The following is a 20517-nucleotide window of genomic DNA, read 5'->3' as shown; positions in this document are numbered from 1 at the left end:
CAAGAAATAGTTCTGCTCTGAAACTTGGTGCATGACTGTAAAGAGACCATGAAACTTAGCCTCAAACAGAGATGTCACCAGGGGCAACAACGCCAGAATATGGTCTCCAGCAATGAACTGATGGGCCTCGGCCTTATGATCATACCAGCACTTTAGTATAGCCTGGGAAGAAGCCAGGCCCCTCCTAGCACTCTGCAGCAGAGCTAACGGGCCCCGCACAGTTTGCCCAAATACAAGCTCATTTGGACTGAACCCGGTGCTTTACTGCACCACCTCTCTAGCTGCCAGCAGCAACCACGGTAGGCCCTGTTCCCAGTCCTGGCTCATTTAAACACAATAGCTCCGTAACAGAGACTTCAACATCTGGTGAAACCGTTCTAGAGCCTTTCAACACCATTAGTTAACACAATGTAGCATTAGAACACAGGAGCGATGGTTGCTGGAAATGTTCCTCTGTACCCCTATGGAGATATTCCATTAAAACAAGAAAAGGACTCAGAGAGCACACTACTCTGCCAAGGCTGCTCAGACATTGTATGATGTCCAACAGATAAGTCCTGATAAGTCCTCAGCAGTGGATTTGTAGTAGGATCACAATCATGTGATCATCAGCAGGCAGCTGACGTAGTGTTCACTTGTCATAGTTACAGTGACGCCATGCCGCTATCTCACAATGATACAGAAATTTTCAACTACTCCATGTATCCAGACTATAAGCCACATCACTGCCAAAATCTAATCAGGTGGCCCTTGTGTCATCACAACACAATGTCTAGACTGTATTTCTGATTCATTTAATGTTATCTTCATTTTAAAAAAATGCTTATCTTTAAAAACAAAAGGATATTTCTTTTGAGCACTACTGTTCAAAAGTCCAAACTTTTGAATGGTAGTGTATTTGTTGTACATGGACACCTTAACTTAATTTGAAGAAATCTGGATATGCTACATACATGGAGCACTCCAATAGAAGTGAGGATGCTGTAACATCAAAGCACTTGTTTCAGTTTCGTGAACTTTCTCTGCTGGTAAAGATTATTGTGGCTGTGATCATGAGAAGTTACAAACTGCACACAGATGAGTATTTACTACAGGGAGATGCATGAACAAGGTTTTCATGATCCATGTAAATGCCACATCCTCAATATGATGAAAACTGGGATACTAGATGCAAATATACATGTAAATGCTTTCAATCTGGAACCTATTTTGAAAAAGATCCAGCTGAAATTTACCCCACTTATGGATGGCATGGTTTTAGTTTAACACTACATTTTCTGGAAGTGCGCAGAGATAAACAAATCTAAGGCGTCCGTGAACCTCCTGAATGAAGGGGCACTCAGAGAGTGCAGGGGCCTGTTTCACGAAGCAGGTTTAGTGAAAACTCTGAGTTTGTTAACCCTGAAATGAGGGAAATTCAGAGTTTTCCGTTTCACGAAGCGAGGTAACTCACCACTGAGACAGAGGGGTAACTCTAGCCTGTTTCACAAAGAGGGGTAACTTAAACTCTCGGTCAGTTACCGCAGTAACAGACACTATGACTCTAACCTGGTCACCAGCAGGTTTATCTCAGAAAACCTCGAGTTTCTTCTCTGTCTCCACCCTCTTAAGCCACACACTGTTTCATTTCCTCATTCATTCAGTCAGTAAGCGGGTGAGTTTTGGCGTAGGACAGCTTTTATTAACGATCCAGTGGATAAAGGAGCAGCATTACTGCGCAGAGAATTAAATATTCGTCAGTAGATTGTTATCAGACCGAGCATAAATGTTCTTGCATTTCCGGACAATTATCTTTTTCAGCGGTACTGTTTCATAATCGTTTCAAGTCCATAATCTACACAAACAACCTAATCCGTCCTTACATTTACATTACCAACCAGTCATGCTCTCACATCCAACAGATATTGTGTGTTGTGCTGCGGTTCTTTGCAAATGAAAGTTTTTTATTTAATGTCGGAGATGCAGAGCACTTCAGTAAGACAACTGTATGCAGGACAGTTAGAAAAGTGTTCCCGGCCCTGAAACGACTTTTACTCATCATTGTGGTTTTCCAAGGACATAAACCTGTCAGAGCATCAAGGAGCAGTTCCACAGGATTGCAGGTGAATGATGTAGAGATCTGTTACATTCATTTAAATCATAGTCTGTTAATGACATTGTGCTGCAACCTCAGACTGGGATTAGTCATTTGAATTTCTTTTAGGATTTCCCAGTGTGATTGGCTGCATAGATGCACACACATCCCCATCACAGCTCCCTCACATCTTGAATAGGAAGTCCATTCACAGCATAAATGTGCAGGTAGGCTACAGGTAGACTGACTACTGTTTCTAAATGTTAAAGACTGCATCATAGTTCAACATCTGTCATTCTCTGCACTGTCCAGATCATATGTGATGCTGCATACATCATTTCTAATGTGGAGGCCACGTGGTCTGGGTCTGTTCATGACTCCAGGATTTATGGAGAGTCTAACCTGAGCAACAGACTGCAGCATGGTCAGCAGCCTAAAGATTTTCACAATAGAATTCTCTTGTCTCCCTCCTTTAATATACTCTGATGTATCCACTATACATTACAGGAGAGTTTGATGGCCTTCTGCTGGGTGACAGGGGTTACCATGCCAACCCAGGCTGATGACCTCATACCCTGACCCTGAACCAGGCCCCCAACAGAACTTCAACCGGACTCACTGCAGGACCAGAGCCCGGGTGGAGATGACCATAGGCCTGCTGAAAGCCCGTTTCCAGAGCCTACGTCTCCTCAGGTTGACCCCTGAGAGGGCCTGTGATATTACTGTGGCATGTGTTGTTCTTCATAATATTACCACTATTAGAGGAGAGCAACACCCTGCCCTACAAACTGAAGACCCAGATGATGAGCCCATCCACCTGCAGCTATTCAGGACAGCAGAGCAGTCAGAGACACCGTATGCAATAATCACTTTAGAGTTTAAGTCTCCATCATCACCACCACAGCAAATAAAGACATGATACACATTTCATTTGCTCTTCTTTATTTCCTACAAATAAAAGAGATAGTTCAATTAATGTTCCAGTAGTTAACATAATTCACCTGTGACCATCACCCACCTCTAACTTGTGCTCTAGTATTTCAATTTTCAGATCTGCCCTCCTAATCTGTTTTTTGCAATTTTTTTTTCAGCAAATGCAGTTTGTAAATCCGTTTTACTGATAACAGGGAATACATAGATGACATTAAATTATACAGTTGCACATGAATTCCACAGAATGAAGCTCTGGTGTTTCCTGAACATCCATCTCACTGTGTCAGTCTGTGCAGTGGAAGTTGAGGAACCATCCTGCTGCTGTCCAGCCATGCTCTGTTAAAAAGGATGAGAATGTGCAATACTTCAGTGTAGGCTAAACGTCACACTCTATATTCCACCCAAAATGTGAATGGGAAGAGAACTATCAGTAACATACCTCTGTATGCCTTTCAGGACCCCCCTCTGTAAAGGCAGGCGGCAGAGTTTCATCCTCTTCATCCTAGATCAGTGACGTGTTTCATCCATCCATCCATTTTCTTCCACTTATCCAGGGCCAGGTCAGCAGGCGAAGCAGGTCGTTCCAGACGTCCCTTCCCCCAGCGACGCTTTCCATTCATTTCATTTATTATTTTATTTGAATGGGACAGTGCATATTAATGAACATACAACGATGTAAATATGCCAGATTTAGCTCAAGGCTAATTTCCATCTGTTGTCCCATGGGGTAAAAGACATACCACCAAAACAAGAACATACAGGACATTAAGCAAAAAAAAAAAAAAAAAAAAACACGACAGGACAAAACATACAATATAAAAACTAAACTAAACATTCAACCACAACCTACACTTTTCCCTCTCACTCATACACATATCATCCTAACATTTTAAAACTGACATGCTCTTGTAAGTTTCTGAATGACTCTCTAATGGTCACAGGAGTGTTGCTGTAACAGCCATTCTTTAAGTTGCCTCTTAAAAGAGACATAGGTGGTACTATCTCTAACTGTCATCGGTAGATCGTTCCAACTGGAGCAGCCCTTAATGGATAGTACATTTTTTGAGAATTCACAACCACGATATTGCACTTCACAGTCCCCCCTTACTGTGGAGCGAGTGTTTTTAAGCTGGACTTTTGTTTAATAAATCCATTAAGTGGTGGCGGGGCTAAGCCGTTCAGAACTCTATATATGAGACAATTATTTTTAAAGATTTTAAAACTTTCAAATGTTAAAAACTTGTATTTCTCTACTAGAACACATATATGAAATGACTGGGGTTTTTGATCAAGTATCTTAATAGCTTTTTTAAAAAGCTGCTCTATTGGTTTAAGTGCAATAACACCAGCAAAGGACCAGACTGTGAAACAGTATTCAATGTGAGAAAATATATAGTGAAGGTAAGACTTAGCTGCCTCTGTAGTGATGAATGGTCTGATTTCTTTAAAGTTTTGTAAATTAAATCTGATGGTATTTGCAACCTTTTTCCCATGTTTTTTGAATGTGAGGTTGGAATCTAATATGACCCCAAGATATTTAAAATGGGTTACTAATAACAACTCCTCTCCATTCAGAAATACATTAGATTGGTCTTGTTTTACTTTTTGTTTACTGAATATCATACAGACTGTCTTTTTGGAATTCAGCAAAAGACAATTTTGCCTAAGCCAGAGATGTACTCTGTTAAGACCTTCTGTAAGATTTGCACTGATGGTTTGGATATTTATACCATAAGTGAACAACACAGCATCATCAGCATACATCAACATATCAAGCTCAGGGCAAACATCTGGTGAATCATTGATGTATAACGAAAAAAGTAGAGGACCTATTACGGAACCTTGAGGGACACCAACATCACTGCTGAGGCACTGGGACTGTACTCCCTTTGTATGAGCACACTGTTTCCTGTTTGCTAGATAGGATTGAAACCAAGCAAGTGAATCTGCTGAAAAGTTAAAGTGTGTTAATTTGCTTAATAGAATACGATGGTTGACTGTGTCAAACGCTTTTTTTAGATCTAAGAATACAGCGCCGACATATGTATTTTTTTCTTAACATAAACTTTATTTTCTCTATAAAAAAACAGGTTGCTGTCTCTGTGGAATGGTTTTTTCGAAAACCAAACTGCATTCTATGAAGTGAAGTAGGTCCTTGGTCGAGATGTTCAATTAACTGATTTACTATCCACTTTTCAATGACTTTAGAGATTGCTGGCAGAATGCTAATTGGTCGATAATTTGAGATTTGCGTTTTACTCCCTGATTTAAATACAGGGGTTATGATGGCCTCTTTCCACGCAGACGGAACTGTTTTTTGATTGATAGATTGATTAACTAAAAGAGTAATAGGTTGTACCAGTGCCTCAGCATGAGTTCTTATAAAGTTAGTGTCAATACCATTTACGTCCCTGGCTTTAGACTTTTTTAGGGCAGAGATGATTTTTGCTACCTCAGTCTCTGTTATATTCTGCAGCTCGAAGATGGGGTTCACAATATTTAATGATTGAGGTAAGTAGCTGGATGTTGGGAACAACTTTGTTATTTCAGAAATGCTATCAACAAAATAATTATTGAAAGCATTGGTTAAAACCAAGGGATCACAGATCAATTTATTATTTATCTCTGTTTCAAGAGGAGCAGTCTCTGATTCAACATTTTTTCCTAGAAGTTTATTTAAAATTTGCCACGTTTTCTTTCCATTTCCTTTTGTACTTTCTATGATATTTATAAAGAATTTTGCTTTTGCCTTTCTTAAGGCTTGTGTAACTTTATTACGAGCTTGTGTAAATCTTTGTCGATCAGTAGACAGTCTTGATTTTAAATATTTTTTAAGCAATAGGTCTCTTGTTTTTAGTAGACTTCCGCAATTTTGATCTAACCATGGTAAATTTCCTTTCTGTGGTTTACGACTCCCCTTCCTTGAGAAGGATGACATCACTTCTTTTAATTTACTGACAAAAGATTTGCTACTACTTTCAATATCAGATGATAATGCTTCGTTCCATGAAATCAATTTTAGGGCATCATTGAGATTTTGAAACACATTTCTAGGTATGTATTCTGTTAAAGAGGAGTCACCATGTGATTTTATGTTTCTCTGTTTAGAAAGTTTACGATTAAATAGAATTATATTATGATCAGAAATCCCTGTCAGAAAATTAAAAGTTTTTGTTATTCTATCACATTTATTTGAAAAAAGAAGGTCTTCCTGGGGGATCCCGAGGCGTTCCCAGGCCAGACGAGATATATAATCCCTCCAGCGAGTTCTGGGTCGACCCCGGGGTCTCCTCCCAGACGGACGTGCTCGGAAAACCTCCAAAGGAAGTCTCCCTGGAGGCATCCGAATCAGATGGCCAAACCACCTCAACTGGCTTCTTTCGATGCGAAGGAGCAGCAGCTCTACTCCGAGCTCCCTCCGGATGTCTGAGCTCCTCACCCTATCTCTAAGGCTGAGTCCAGCCACCCTACGGAGGAAGCTCATTTCGGCCGCTTGTATCCGCGATCTTGTTCTTTCCTTCACTACCCAAAGCTCATGACCATAGGTGAGGGTTGGAACGTAGATGGACTGGTAAATCGAGAGCTTCGCTTTACGGCTCAGCTCCTTCTTCACCACGACGGTTCGGTACAACGCCTGCATTACTGCTGACGCTGCACCAATCCGCCTGTCCATCTCTCGCTCCATTTTCCCATCACTCGTGAACAAGATCCCGAGATACTTAAACTCCTTTGCTTGGGGAAGCAACTCCCCCCCACCCGGAGGGAGCAATCCACCGGTTTCCGGCAGAGAACCATGGCCTCGGACTTGGAGGTGCTGATCCGCATCCCTGCCACTTCACACTCGGCTGCAAACCGCTCCAGTGCGTGCTGGAGGTCACGGTCTGAGGACGCCAACAAAACCACATCATCCACAAAAAGCAGAGATGCAATCCTGAGGCTCCCAAACCGAAAACCCTCCCCACCATGACTGCACCTTGAAATCCTGTCCATGAAAACCACAAACAGGATTGGAGACAAGGGGCAGCCCTGACGGAGTCCAACACCCACTGGAAACGTGTCTGACTTAGTGCTGAGTATGCAGACACAGCTCTCACTTTGGTCGTACAGGGACCGAACAGCTCGTAGCAACGAGCCCGGGACCCCATACTCCCGCAGTGCCCCCCACAAAGCCCCTCAGGGGACATGGTCATAGGCCTTCTCCAGATCCACAAAACACATGTAGACTGGCAGGTCATACTACCATGACCCCCTCAGCAGCTCCGCAAGGGTAAAGAGCTGGTCCGCTGTTCCATGACCGGGACAGAATCCGCATTGCTCCTCCTCAATCCGAGGTTTGACTATCGGTCAGATCCTCCCTTCCAGCACCCTAGAGTAAACTTTCCTGGGGAGGCTGAGAAGTGTTATACCGCGGTAGTTGGCACACACTCTCCGGTCCCCCTTTTTGAAGATAGGGACCACCACCCTGGTCTGCCACTCCACAGGTACTGTACCCGATGCCCATGCGACATTGTATAGACGTGTTAACCAAGACAGTCCAACAATGTCCAGAGCCTTCAGCATCTCAGGGCGAATCTCGTCCACACCTGGCACCTTGCCATCGAGGAGCTTCTTAACTATCTCGGCGACCTCTGCCACGGATCCCCCCGAGTCTTCAGGCTCTGCCTCCTCCATAGAGGATGTGTTTACTGGGTTCAGGAGTTCCTCAAAGTGCTCTTTCCACCGCTTGACGATATCCCCAGTATGGGTCAACAGTTCTCCACCCTGACTGTACACAGCCTGAGCGAAGCCCTGCCTCCCTTTCCTGAGGCGTTGAACGGTTTGCCAGAACTTCCCCAAGGCCGACCCAAAGTCCTTCTCCATGGCCTCCCCGAACTCCTCCCACACCCAAGTTTTAGCTTCCACAACTGCCACAGCTGCCACCCTTTTGGCCAGCCGGTACCTGTCAGCTGCTTCGGGAGACCCCCAAGCCAACCAGGCTCGAAAGGTCTCCTTTTTCAGCCTGACGACCTCCCTCACCGCTGGTGTCCACCAGCGGGTCTTTGGATTGCCGCCACGACAGGCACCAGTGACCTTCAGACCACAGCTCCTAGCAGCTGCTTCTGCAATGGAGGCTTTGAACATGGACCACTCAGAATCCATGTTCCCAACCTCCCCCAGGATGCAGGAGAAACTCTTCCGGAGGTGGGAGGCCGTTCCTCCCAATCACCCCCCTCCAGGTTTCTCCATCGTTGCCCACGTGAGCGTTGAAGTCTCCCAGGAGAACTATGGAATACCCGGGTGGTACCCCTTCCAGGACACCACCCAGAGACTCCAAGAAGGCCGAATACTCTGAACTGCTGTTCGGCGCATACGCACAGACAACAGTCAGAGTTTTCCCCTCTGCAACACGAAGTCACAGACAGGCGACCCTCTCGTTCTCCGGGGAGAACTCCAACAAAGCGGCGCTCAGCCGGGGGCTTGTGAGTATCCCCACACCTGCCCGGCGCATCTCATTTTGGGCAACTCCGGAGTAGGAAAGAGTCCAACCCCTCTCCACGATTCTGGTTCCAGAACCCTTGCTGTGCGTGGAGGTAAGCCCAACTATATCTAGCCGGTATCGCTCCACCTCCCACACCAGCTCAAGTTCCTTCCCCGCCAGTGAGGTGACGTTCCACGTCCCCAGAGCTAGTCTACGCCACCAGGGGGCGGCACGCCCAGGCGCCCGCTCCTGCCTACTGCCCAGTGGACATAGCACCCGACCCCGACTTCCTGCCCTGTAGGTGGTGGGCCTACTGGGCAGTGGCCCCGTGCTACTTCTTCGGGCTGTGCCCGACTGAGCCCCACGGGACCCCAAGGCTTGGCCACCAGACACTCTTCTACGAGCTCCCCCCCAGGCCTGGCTCCAGGGGATAGCCCCGGTTTCCCTAACCCGGGCGAGGTAGCGGCTTCACCGTTTTCTGATTTTATCGAGGTCTTCTGAATCGCTCTTAGTCTGGTCTCTCACCCAGGACCAATTTGCCTTGGGAGACCCTACCAGGGGCTTATGCCCCAGACAACATAGCTCCCAGGATCACGAGACACTCAAACCCCTCCACCGCGATAAGGGGGCGATATGACGGGAGGACATGACATGTTTCAATACACTTCAACTACCATTTGGATAAATCGTTGGAGTGTTGCCTGCTTACAGTTACAAGGTCTGTTTTTGTGTGAAGGGGCCAAAAGACAAAAAAAGACACAAAAGAGAACTAAATTATATATATATATATATACACACACACACACACACACACACACACACACACACACACACACATATATATGCATCCATGACCTTTTATATCACCTGTTTTACAGGCATCTGCTTTCTTTCTGTTGGCTGAGCAGAAGTCTGTGTTAATTTAAATAGGCTTAATTATTTAACAGAACATGATATGGATGCAGACATTTAGGCCATGTGTGGATAAAACAACTGCACAGTCAAACAGCCTCTTAATATTTAGGCTACTTTACAATGTAAAACATGATCAACATGAAGTACCTCCATGAGATAATGTCGAAGTCTTACCTGTTTGAACAATGTTTTTATATTTCATTTTAAGCTGCTGCCACGTGCGCGTCTCCCCCTCGGATTTCACCTGAAATAACTTAACAGGCTACCATTCAGATAGTTTCCTCCTGTAATATTATTACGATTACAAAGGACTACATTTAAACTTACGCATTGACCTGGGCAGCAATGTTCTCCACGCCGTCTCCCTCTTTTTTGCAGCTGCAGCGGTGTTGCACTTCTTTCTAAAAACGTGTTCAAACTCGCCATATGAGCACTAAGGTTATAACTTTATGAACTTTTTTTTCTCCAAAATCAAAGCCCTGCATCATGATTGGATGAACTTTTTGGTATAATTGAAGAAACCAAACTCCATTTTCAACACTTTTAAAAAAGTCCCCTGAAACAAAAAAGTGTTAAATACACATTACACCCAATGACATGGCTTATAAAGTGAAAGCAAGAATTGAAACTGATACTCCAGTATATTATGATGGCAGTACAACTTATCATTGATCCATTATCAGTCATATTGACTTGTAATGTCCCTTGTGATAAGCATGGTTTCGCATTTCATATCATTGACTGTAATGTGTATTTAATACTTTTTTGTTTCGGGGGGACTTTTTAAAAGAGTGTTGAAAATGGAGTTTGGTTTCTTCAATTATACCAAAAAGTTCATCTAATCATGATGCAGGACTTTGATTTTGGAAAAAAAGTTCAAAAAGTTATAACCCTAATGAGCGCGTTAAAAATTTCCAGTTCAAAAACGGAAACATTCGCTTCCCCGTTGCCATGGTGTCTCGTTGAATCGGATCTCCATTGATGTTGTCTTTTCAGAGTTGCGGTGCACGCACTTAACTCCGAGTGAAACTACTCCAAGTTGATTAAACCAACTCAAATCAGCCGTTGTGAAACCGACAACTCAGAGTTTCCTATCTCAGATTAGATCAACTCAGAGTTGAGGATTAAACTCAGAGTTTGTTAAACCTGCTTCGTGAAACAGGCCCCAGTATTCCACCAAGGCTGTTCATTCCTCCATATGGCACTGTCAGAAATGCAGCATTTGTTTTTCTTGTTCTAGAAATGCAGCATTTGTTTATTAGTTATTGATGATCAGAAATCACAGCAACATAGAATGTGTCCATCTAATATAGATGTACCCACAAAAAAATGACCTTGTGCTGAACACAGGCGTGTGTTCTGCATGTGTACGTTTTGTACGGATACGGAATCACGTGACCTAAATATGTAGCGGGCGGCAGTAACTGATGGGACTCAGAAACACCCTACAATTGAAATCCAATGTGCGACTCTAATCCAAATCACACAAGTGGGGCAAACACGGGGTTCGATTTATACACCTCTCGAAGTAGCTGAAGTCTGCTCTATTATATGCATTATCCAGGTGAGGCACATGTTATAGTGTGATATTTTTTTCTGACAATGTTTTTTTTCTTTTTCCCACAAGTCCAGGGACTCTGCAAGCCTTTGCAGCATGGTCCTTTTAATTGAAGACATCTCTATTAAAAGATTTCTTCATGACTTATGTACCCGAGTGGCCTGTTTTAGGGTTTCTTGGACCGGTAAATATAATTTTTCGTTGTGGTGGAGGCTGATTTGACTGAAATGTTGCCATAATTAATTAATAAACTGGCATTCATGGAGATAGTGTATGGTTTTCTTTTTTCACATGTGGTTAACCCCACTTTAGTCCTCATGTCACATACTGTTTACTATCTTAGGGTGGTTGACATGTTGCCAGAACACACATTGCCCAGAAAAACGTGTTAAGAAGTGATCACAGTGGAAAAAGCCTGCAGCAGCAACAATGAGCCATCAGATCTCCAGAACGGTGGGCCGATGTGCCTGGTCAGTGGTGAGATTCAGCTTCTGCTCCTCTCTCCACTTCCCATAGTGCTCTCTGTTCCCAGGGCTATTTTCTTATTTTCTGCCAGCTTAACCGCAGAGACGAGATGCCGGCTGACAGGTGCAGATGGGCAGTGCTGGGGAAGTGACAGTGGCCTACCCTGGAGCAGGAGACGAGGGAGCCCACAGCAGCACTCAGAGACAGGCTGTTGTGTAATGGAGTGTGTGTGAGAGACACTAAGCCTAATTTAGATTTAGCAATCTTAATAAATTATTGTAATTAAATGTTTTAAATGAGCAAACGAATTCATCTGCACTTTTAAAGCATTTTAATATTAACTAAAATGAGGGTGTACAGTATTAAATTAACTGCAAATGAACACTATCCAAACTGTCCAAGAGAAACTTTAGCTGCTCTTGTCCACTCTATTAATAAATAAAGTATTTAGCTGGGTCTAGTATATGCTGTCAGTGCAAGAGGGGGCTGCAGCTTTACCTCTCTCCAAATTTCTATTCCAGAGGACTTTTGTTTGAACTTTCAGTAGGTTTTGCCTTTCCTCCAACTCTTATTACCCAGTGGTGTGCAGCTCCAGTCCAGTTGTTATGCACCGCTGTTTAAGGAAAACAATGGGATAGTACAGAAATGAGAAATTATGTGGCATTGTGTATGGTTGTATTTACTGTGCATTATTTTAAAAATCCGATTTCTAGCAGTATCCAGCTGTTGGCAGTGAGCACAGCTGCAGCTGCTCTGCCAGGCTGTGACAGGTAAAGCCGTGTCTGCATGTAGTTACTGATCACACCGGACTATATGGAGCCATGGATACGTCCAGCTGCTACCGTTTGAAGCTGCAGTGCTCCTGTGGAGTTGAGCAATACAACAGCTTCAATTCCGCTCAGCAAATACAAATATCTCTGCACACACACAACTACTGCATGTAGGCAGTCATTAAATGATATGTCACAACCTGAACTATAACAGCTACAACAACACAGCCAGAGCTGCATCATATTTGATGCTGTGTCATAATGCAGAGTGTCCCTAAAGTCTGGACACGTAGAAAGCCTCATTACCAATATATATATATTTTTGCCTCCACAGATTAAATATGGATTTGTCGAAAGAATAAAGAGTTGAACTGGTATTTCTCAGTGGACGTGAAGGATGGACATATAGAAAGATAGCTGATGAATTTAATGCACATGATCCAAGGAGGATTCCACTTGACTTTTCCACAGTGGTGAAGGTGGTTATAAAGTTTAAAGAAACAGTCAGTGTCATGGACAAAGCCTGTTCTGGACGACCAAATGTATCAGATGAATCTAAAGAACTGGTCAAGGCTAAAATTCATGCTAGTCCCCAAAAATCACTTCCCTAACTCTAAATCTAACCCTATCTTTCTGTTCATCCTCATGTCCACTAAGAAGTACCAGTTCAACTCTTTCTTCTTTCAACAAAGCCATATTTAATCAGTGGAGGGGAAAAAATTACAGTTAACAAGATTTCCTATGTGTCCTGTACAGCTCAGCCTTTCTACATGGGTCAGACAAACCTCAAAAGTAATAGGAAGTAACACAAAAATAGTCCAGACAAGAACTGTCCACTTGACATATAGAGGGAGGGCCATTTTTTGAAACTATCCCAGACACAGTAAGCCTTTAATTATGAAGCAAAAAACTGAATATAACCGGGCCAAGACAGTGTTTTACAAAATATAGAGAGTTTAGATTTTACAGTTTCTTTTTTCTTCTTCAGGTTGTTGGGAAAAGAGACAGACCAAGTAGCCAAGCTAAGCTGTTGGATGGAGTGTGTTTGCTTTTGTGATCAGTGCAAATGCAACAGTGCGCTGTAGCTGGAGTCAAAGCTTCATGCACCAAGCCTGACCAAAGCACGTGCTGTGTGTGAGCAGTTTCGTGCAGGTGAATAATCACGATCCCCCACTAGGTGTTAAAAACACATACAGCAGCCACATGTTGACTGTGATGGATAAGAAGTTAAATCAGCCTTATGTCAGTGACACTCAACACGATGATAACGGTGACCAGAATCAGGGACGGGTAATCTGTTTTTACACATGACAAGAATAATGGTATGTTTTCGCAAGTCTCAGGAAAGAAAATGTTTCTCATTTCCTTTGCAGGCATTGAATATTTAAATAACTCCCTGGAGTAGATTTATCATCATTACGGATGAAATTACATAAAATCACCCTTTCCAATGTGTTATATCCCCCCTCCCCCCTCCATCACAGTTATATTAGCTGTGGTGGTTACACAGAGCAGAGAAAAAATCCTTGGCGTGTTTGGAATTTTTAGCCTTTTCTGGTATACTACAGAAACAGACTAAAATAATACTCTGAACATTGTGGTAGCACACGTTGAGAGGCAGCTGTGTCACATTAACCTAATCATAGTTCCATCTGTCAGCAGAATGTACAGCGTCTTCTGTATGTGCCTAATTCACGAAGACACACTTTACAACAAGGGCTTATGGTAGCATCTCTTTGCAGCCATCACCTCAAACAGCAGTCCTTTTTTGCTTATACGTTTTCTGTGCCTTGATGATTAATATCTGATAAGGCACAGAAAAGGAAACACCCCTCTTTTTTTGTCCAGCTGTAATATGATCTAGCAGTTCAAAACTTAGACTGTTTATCTAGAATTTATGGAGCATGAATAGATTCTAGACAGCTTTCCTCTCAGATTACATCAGACATTTGACCCTGCAGGCTCCCTGCAGGCTGCAAACAGATACAGAAGGAGTCAAATGGATAAAAACAAACCTCGTTGGAATGTTACAATGGCAAAATGTAATGAAAAGAGGTGAGAAATGTTTATCTTCAGTGGACATGAAAGTCTTGATAGTGGAGGATGAACACAAATGAATGATTGTGCATTGAGTGTTATGGTTCAGATTGGATAAAATGCCTTTTATTTTTCTGTCTGTTGTTTTCCGTTTGTCCAACACTACCATCACATGAACATCAGGGTGATCTCAAAGCCTTAGTTTTTCCAGTTCCATATAAGCCATCTGTAGAGTGATATCAAGAATGAAGTAGAGTCAGTCTGATGCTGTGTTTCAGTCGTTTCCCCTGATCAAAGCTGAATAAATGACTGAATGCAGATGGAAAAGCACTGAGCTGCAGGTTCACTATAGTGATATGAAGCAACTGATTATTTCTGTGTAATCAAAAGATTAAAGACAGACTTATTATTGGATTTATTACTGCCAGTAGAACAAACCTTAGATTTCTTTTCAAAAACATCTCTCATCTCCAAACAGTGTTTTATCACCTTCTGACTGTCAGGCTAATTTCCAGTGCCATGTTTTTTATTCCTTCTGCCACCCTGGGCCATCTCTCCTGCTTTGTTAAACAAACTAAATGGCTCATCTTTGTCCCATTCTTCTCTTGAAATTTTGCCATCTACATTCTTCAAAGTCTTTAGCACCACTGGATCTCAGTTATTCATCATTATTAATAATTCCCTTTACTCCTTCTGTGTCCCAAACTATTTTAATCTCACCTCCATTCAGCTGCAGATCCAGAAACTGCTCAATCCTTTGACTACAGGCTCATCTCAAAATCAATATTCACCGTATTTCTAAAAGCTGGGAAACAGAAGGTTGTAAGTAAATCATTCTACTGGGTTTTTGGCACATCTACACACAAACCTGAGACCAGCAGGAGTAAAAGGAGACCTATCTGGCCTAGTTAGACTAAGTACATTTTAGATCTAGTTTTACTCAGGTGACAGGTTGGTTCTTGATTTCTCAAAACCAAGATAAAGACTTCTACTGTGCCACTCGGAAAAAACCTGAGATCTGTCTTTCTCCAGAGTGATCTTTACAGGGAATGAAGACATCCTCCCAATACAACACTTTCTAACCAGTAAGACATTTATGATCATCAAACTCCTTCATGATAAGAAATGGAACGCCTCTTTTTTATCACTGAAAAGTTACTTTTTCTTCAGCTTTACCGTTCTGTTACAACACATATGACGGATAGAGACAGTACTGGTGCTATTGCTGTTTGTTTTTTTTAATTGCCGTATTTGTCTCCAAATTTGACTAGGGCTGGACCCGAATATCCCAAATATCCGAATATTCGTTCACTACGGTAGTATACGGATATTAATTTTGGTATCCGAATATTCCCCTATTCTATTCTATTCTATTCTATTCTATTCTATTCTATTCTATTCTATTTGGATGAGTAAAACAGAGAGTTTTGGAAGCAATGGTGTCACATTTCTAATTTTTACATCCCCATTGTTGCTTTGTGCAGTGAGCATGCACCTGGTACCTGGACTGTTCACACCAGTTCATGTTTGGTTTGGACAAGCTGACAACTTAACCTACTATTGCTGCACCACATTACTGCCATGTAAAAGCTGATGCGTCTCTATCCACATCCTCAGTTTAAAGACAGCAAAAATAACTGACTAACACAATGTCCAGAATTCTGTGGGATCTGACATATTGTTAATGTACACTGGACTGACCTGCTTATGGCGGCATTTGTGGTCATTTTGACATTCTCATACAGAGATGTTTTATAAAATAATGGTCATGTAGAAAAGTTTTTTTAAACAAGATAAAAATATCTATGTAGACAAGCAACTGTATTATTATGGAAGCTGTTGACAAGTTTTCAACTTTCTTATCTGCAATTTTCTCTGACAAGGTAGTTTTAAACTGTGACTTTATTTTTGATTGAATAATTTATTTATAGGGACAGTACACATTAATGAAGATGAAATAGATGAAATATGTCGGATTATAGCAACAATGCTAATTTACATCCGCAGTCCCTAGGCAGGTAAAAAACAAATAAACAAAAAAATAAACATGGAGTAAAACATAGCACAGTAGGTCACAATTAAAGCACATTACAAAAAGCACACAAAGAAGTTAAAGGTCAATGGTCACAAGACTGGTTGACTTTCAGCCACTGTTTAAGGTGAGTTTTGAAAGTTGATAATGTGGGATACTCCATTATGGCGACTGGAAGACTGTTCCACATCTTACCAGCCTTCACAGAAGGAGCATTTTGTCTAAAGACTGTTTTTCTATGTGGGACCTCACAGTCCCCTCCAGAGGAGGCCCTGGTCCATGAGCCGTTGTTTTAAGAAAGTCAGACATGGGGGCCGGGATGACTCAATGTAACACCTATAAGATCATCCATCCATTATCTGCACACTGCTTAATCCTCATTAGGGTTGTGGAGGGCTGGAGTCTATCCCAGCTGACTTAAGGTGAAGGTAGGGGACACCTGGACAGGTAACAGTCTATCACAGGACTACATAGAGACAGACAATCACAATCACATTCATACCTACAGACAATTTAGAATCACCAGTTAATGTCAGCATGTTTTTGGACTTTGGGAGGAAGCTGGAGAACCTGGAGAACATGGAAACTGCATGTAGAAAGATCCTGGGAAGGCTGTAATGTGAACCGGGGATCTTCTCGCTGCAATGCAAAGGTGCTAACCATAGAGTCACTGTGAAGCCCCCTTGTAGATCAAACAAGCAAATTTTTAACTTTTAAAATTCTCAAAGCTCAATAAGCTGTAATTCTCTCAGATATTACAGACATGATATGACACTGGTTTTCTGTGAAAGACCTTGAACGATTTTTTTAGAGCGATTCTATGATTTTGTATGTATTTACACCTGTCAATGACTAACATTTAATATTCAATGTGTGATAATATCATGGAATATAGAAACATTCCAGCAGCACCAAGTGTTATGAAAGGTCTAATAAGTCTAAGATTGTTCAGGCTGAATTTCACTGTATTAGATATTCTTTTAATGTGGCTCTTATCAGCTCTGCCTCTTTAAATTCAACAACCTGCTTCACTCATGTGATCTGATCCCACCTGTTGTCAGAGTAGCTAATATTAATGCAGAGGGATGTGTTAGCAGTGTTACAGTCTGGGAGATTTACGTAGGTAAAGTTGATATTCTTGCACCGTAAATGAAAAGCTCAAAGAGAATTTTAATTGGAAAGGGTTCATCCTCTGTGCAAGAACATGTTGATTAAATTTTCTGCAAATTACGTTGCACTAAAATGTTTACATGTAAGGCTGTTTGTTTTTCTATTGCGCCCCTTGTGTACGTAACACACATGAAACATTGGATTAATGTCAGTTTTCTCATCCAGTCTCGTAATAATGCAAATGAACATGTTTCTCAAACTGTTTCTTTAAAATCACCTCATTCTAGCTGCTGTTGTGCTGTGTGTTGCCCTAAAGTGTCTTCCTGTCATATTCCTTGTCTCTGCCCTTTATTCGGAACATGCATCGCCTCTTTGCCTCTTCCAGGTCAACACACATGCAAACCTTCCCTGTTCCAACATTTCAGGAACAGTTGAGTAACGTGACCAAAGGGGATGTTTGTACCTTCCTCCTCATATCCAGAGCCGTGTTCTACACCAAAGAATTAAACTTTCATGCTGGTAATTACCTCTTTTAGTTTACAGTTTCATGGCTAACCTCTGCTTGACCCTGTTTCCCTAAAACTCTCCTCCATCACCATTAAAAACTCACAATCTGGTGAAAACACACTCTGGCCAAATGACACATTTGAAGTCAAATGTTCATCTTTTGTTCTCTTTTTATTACTCCGCCAAGGAACGCAGTGTGATGGTCGGCATACGTTTGTCCGTCTGTCTGTCTGTCAGCAACAATACTCAAAAACGGATTAACGAATTTGGATGAAAATTTTAGGGAAGATCAGAAATGACACAAGGACCAGTTGATTAGATTTTGGCAGTGATACAGCTTATATTCTGGATTCATGGATTTGTTAAAGATTTCTGTATCATTGCCAGATAGCGGCATGGTGTCACTGTTACTATGACAAGTGAACACTCCGTCAGCTGCCTGCTGATGATCACATGATCGTGATCCTAAATCCACCGCTGAGAACTTATCAGGACTTATCCTTTGGACATGACACAAGGAACACATTTTCAATTGTGGGGGTGTTTCTGAGCAGCCCGATCTCACGGGGATTCGTGAAACTGTCACGTAAATTTTTGTTTCGGCTTCGTGCGCACCAACACGATTTCGTCATGTTTTTCGTGCCGCTCACCACGAAATGCGCACCAATGTATTTTAAACGGCGGACTTTTCGTGCCACTCAGAACGTATTTCAAAAGAATGTGTATATTATATTTTTAAAGTAAAACCGCGGCGAATCCAACGCTATATTTTGCATGACATCGTCCCTAAACATAACCCTAACCATAACCCTAACCATAACCTAACCATAACCTAACCATAAGCCGGTGGTACACTTACCAATTTGCATAGGAATTTCAAGAATGTCCGGCGGCCGGCGGCCGCAAACGCGATCACACAAGCAGTATACGCCAATGGACAGCTTAGATCGTCATGAATCCGCCGGTATAAACCACTTTCAGATGTGATTACCCCAGCGAAAAACATTTCGTGGTGAGCGGCACGAAAAACATGACAAAATCGTGTTGGTGCGCACGAAACCGAAACTAAAACTTACGTGACAGTTTCACGAATCCCCGTGAGACCGGGTTGTTCTGAGTCGCACCTTAAACTTGAGGTCACCTGATTTGGTCTCCGTACATAACGTACACATGCATAACACACGCCTGTGCTTAGTGCAGTCATTTTGTTTGTGGGTACATCTGTATTAAATGGCCCATGTCTATTTTTCCAAGATTTCTGATCATCAGTAACTAAAAAACAAATGCTGAATTTCGACCAAAGACATGCTGCATTTCTGACAGTGCCATATGGGGAATGAACAGTCTTGGCGGAGTACTGCGCTCTCCGACTGCTTTTCTAGTTCAGGTAAGTAACAGCAGTGGATGATTAAACCTTAGAATTCAGAATGTTTTTATCTCCCAGGATCCAGCTGTGTCAGTCGACCTCTCAGCAGCTCTTATATTAACCTCTTGATAACACTGCTGATAATCTTTTTTCTCCACACCTCTGGTTGACTTCTTCCCATAATTGGTGCAAATGTAGACATCAGTAGAAATCAAGCCTGAACCCTCTAAGCGGCCGCAGTGACCTACAGTATGTGAATTGAGTTTTCAGGTAGGTTTTTCCACTAAGCTTTGTATTCAGACAACGCCGTTGCCGTACCCCCCCACCCCCCCCCCCCCCACCCCCCGTCACGATCCTCCAAAAGAGAGCTTGGGCTCACTAATGGGTTTCTGGCTTTTCGCAGAAACAACGTGCCGCTGTGAGGAAGGGTGTAAGGTTAATCTGTATGTGTTTGAAGTCGGGGTTGTGCCTCATTGACTCTCTCCTTCTCTTCTCTCATCACTCTCTCCATCACTCCTTCGTTTTCTCTCACACACACATATTGGTGCTTTGAACTGCGACTAAAGCTTGCTGTTGTCTCACTCTGTGTATTTTTTTCTTTGCCCTGCTTTGATCTGTGTTAAAAGGTTAAGGTGACTTTGGGGATTGTGCAGGGCAGGGAGTGTGTAAAGTTCATGCTTGAGAGTTTCTTTTGGTGTACTGACTGCATAATAAAAGTTTGCACTTTACCAGCATCGAGCATGAACACGATTGAGTCAGATTACTTTGTAGACTGAAGGAGACTGCTACTGAACACAAACTACATGGTGATATGGTAATTCTGTAATCCACTGACTTGCTAATGTAATCTAATCTTAATGTTTTGGATTACTTTACAAACCTTATACTAAAACAATGGCTGCTTCTTTTCTCTTTAAACTTCAGAGAACATTTTCAATGCAAATAAACTGCCTTTTGCATATTCAGCATGTAGAGTTGGTCAAATCCAAATGACCCTTACAAAAACAGTTCTGACACAAGCTACAGGTGGACAGTGTGGATTCTACTACACGTGGGAAGCTGTTTCTTTTGTTGTTGTTGTTGCTGTTGTTTTTTTAATCAGAGCACTTTGCTCTTGTAATGCTTCAGGGAGCGCAGAACTCCACCAAGGCTGCTCAGTCATTATATCATTTCCAACCAGGGACGGCTGGTATAAATGGGCTAACAGGGCTAAGCCCTCCCAAGCAAACACAAAAAAGATGAGAAAATTCTTCTTTTAAATAACTTACAACAGATTGTTTTAAGTTTAGGTG

The sequence above is a fragment of the Acanthochromis polyacanthus genome, chromosome 12 (assembly GCF_021347895.1).
Source record: "Acanthochromis polyacanthus isolate Apoly-LR-REF ecotype Palm Island chromosome 12, KAUST_Apoly_ChrSc, whole genome shotgun sequence".
Taxonomy (NCBI): Eukaryota; Metazoa; Chordata; class Actinopteri; family Pomacentridae; genus Acanthochromis; species Acanthochromis polyacanthus.
The sequence above is the reverse complement of the archived record's forward strand: the minus strand, read 5'-3'. Positions refer to the sequence as shown.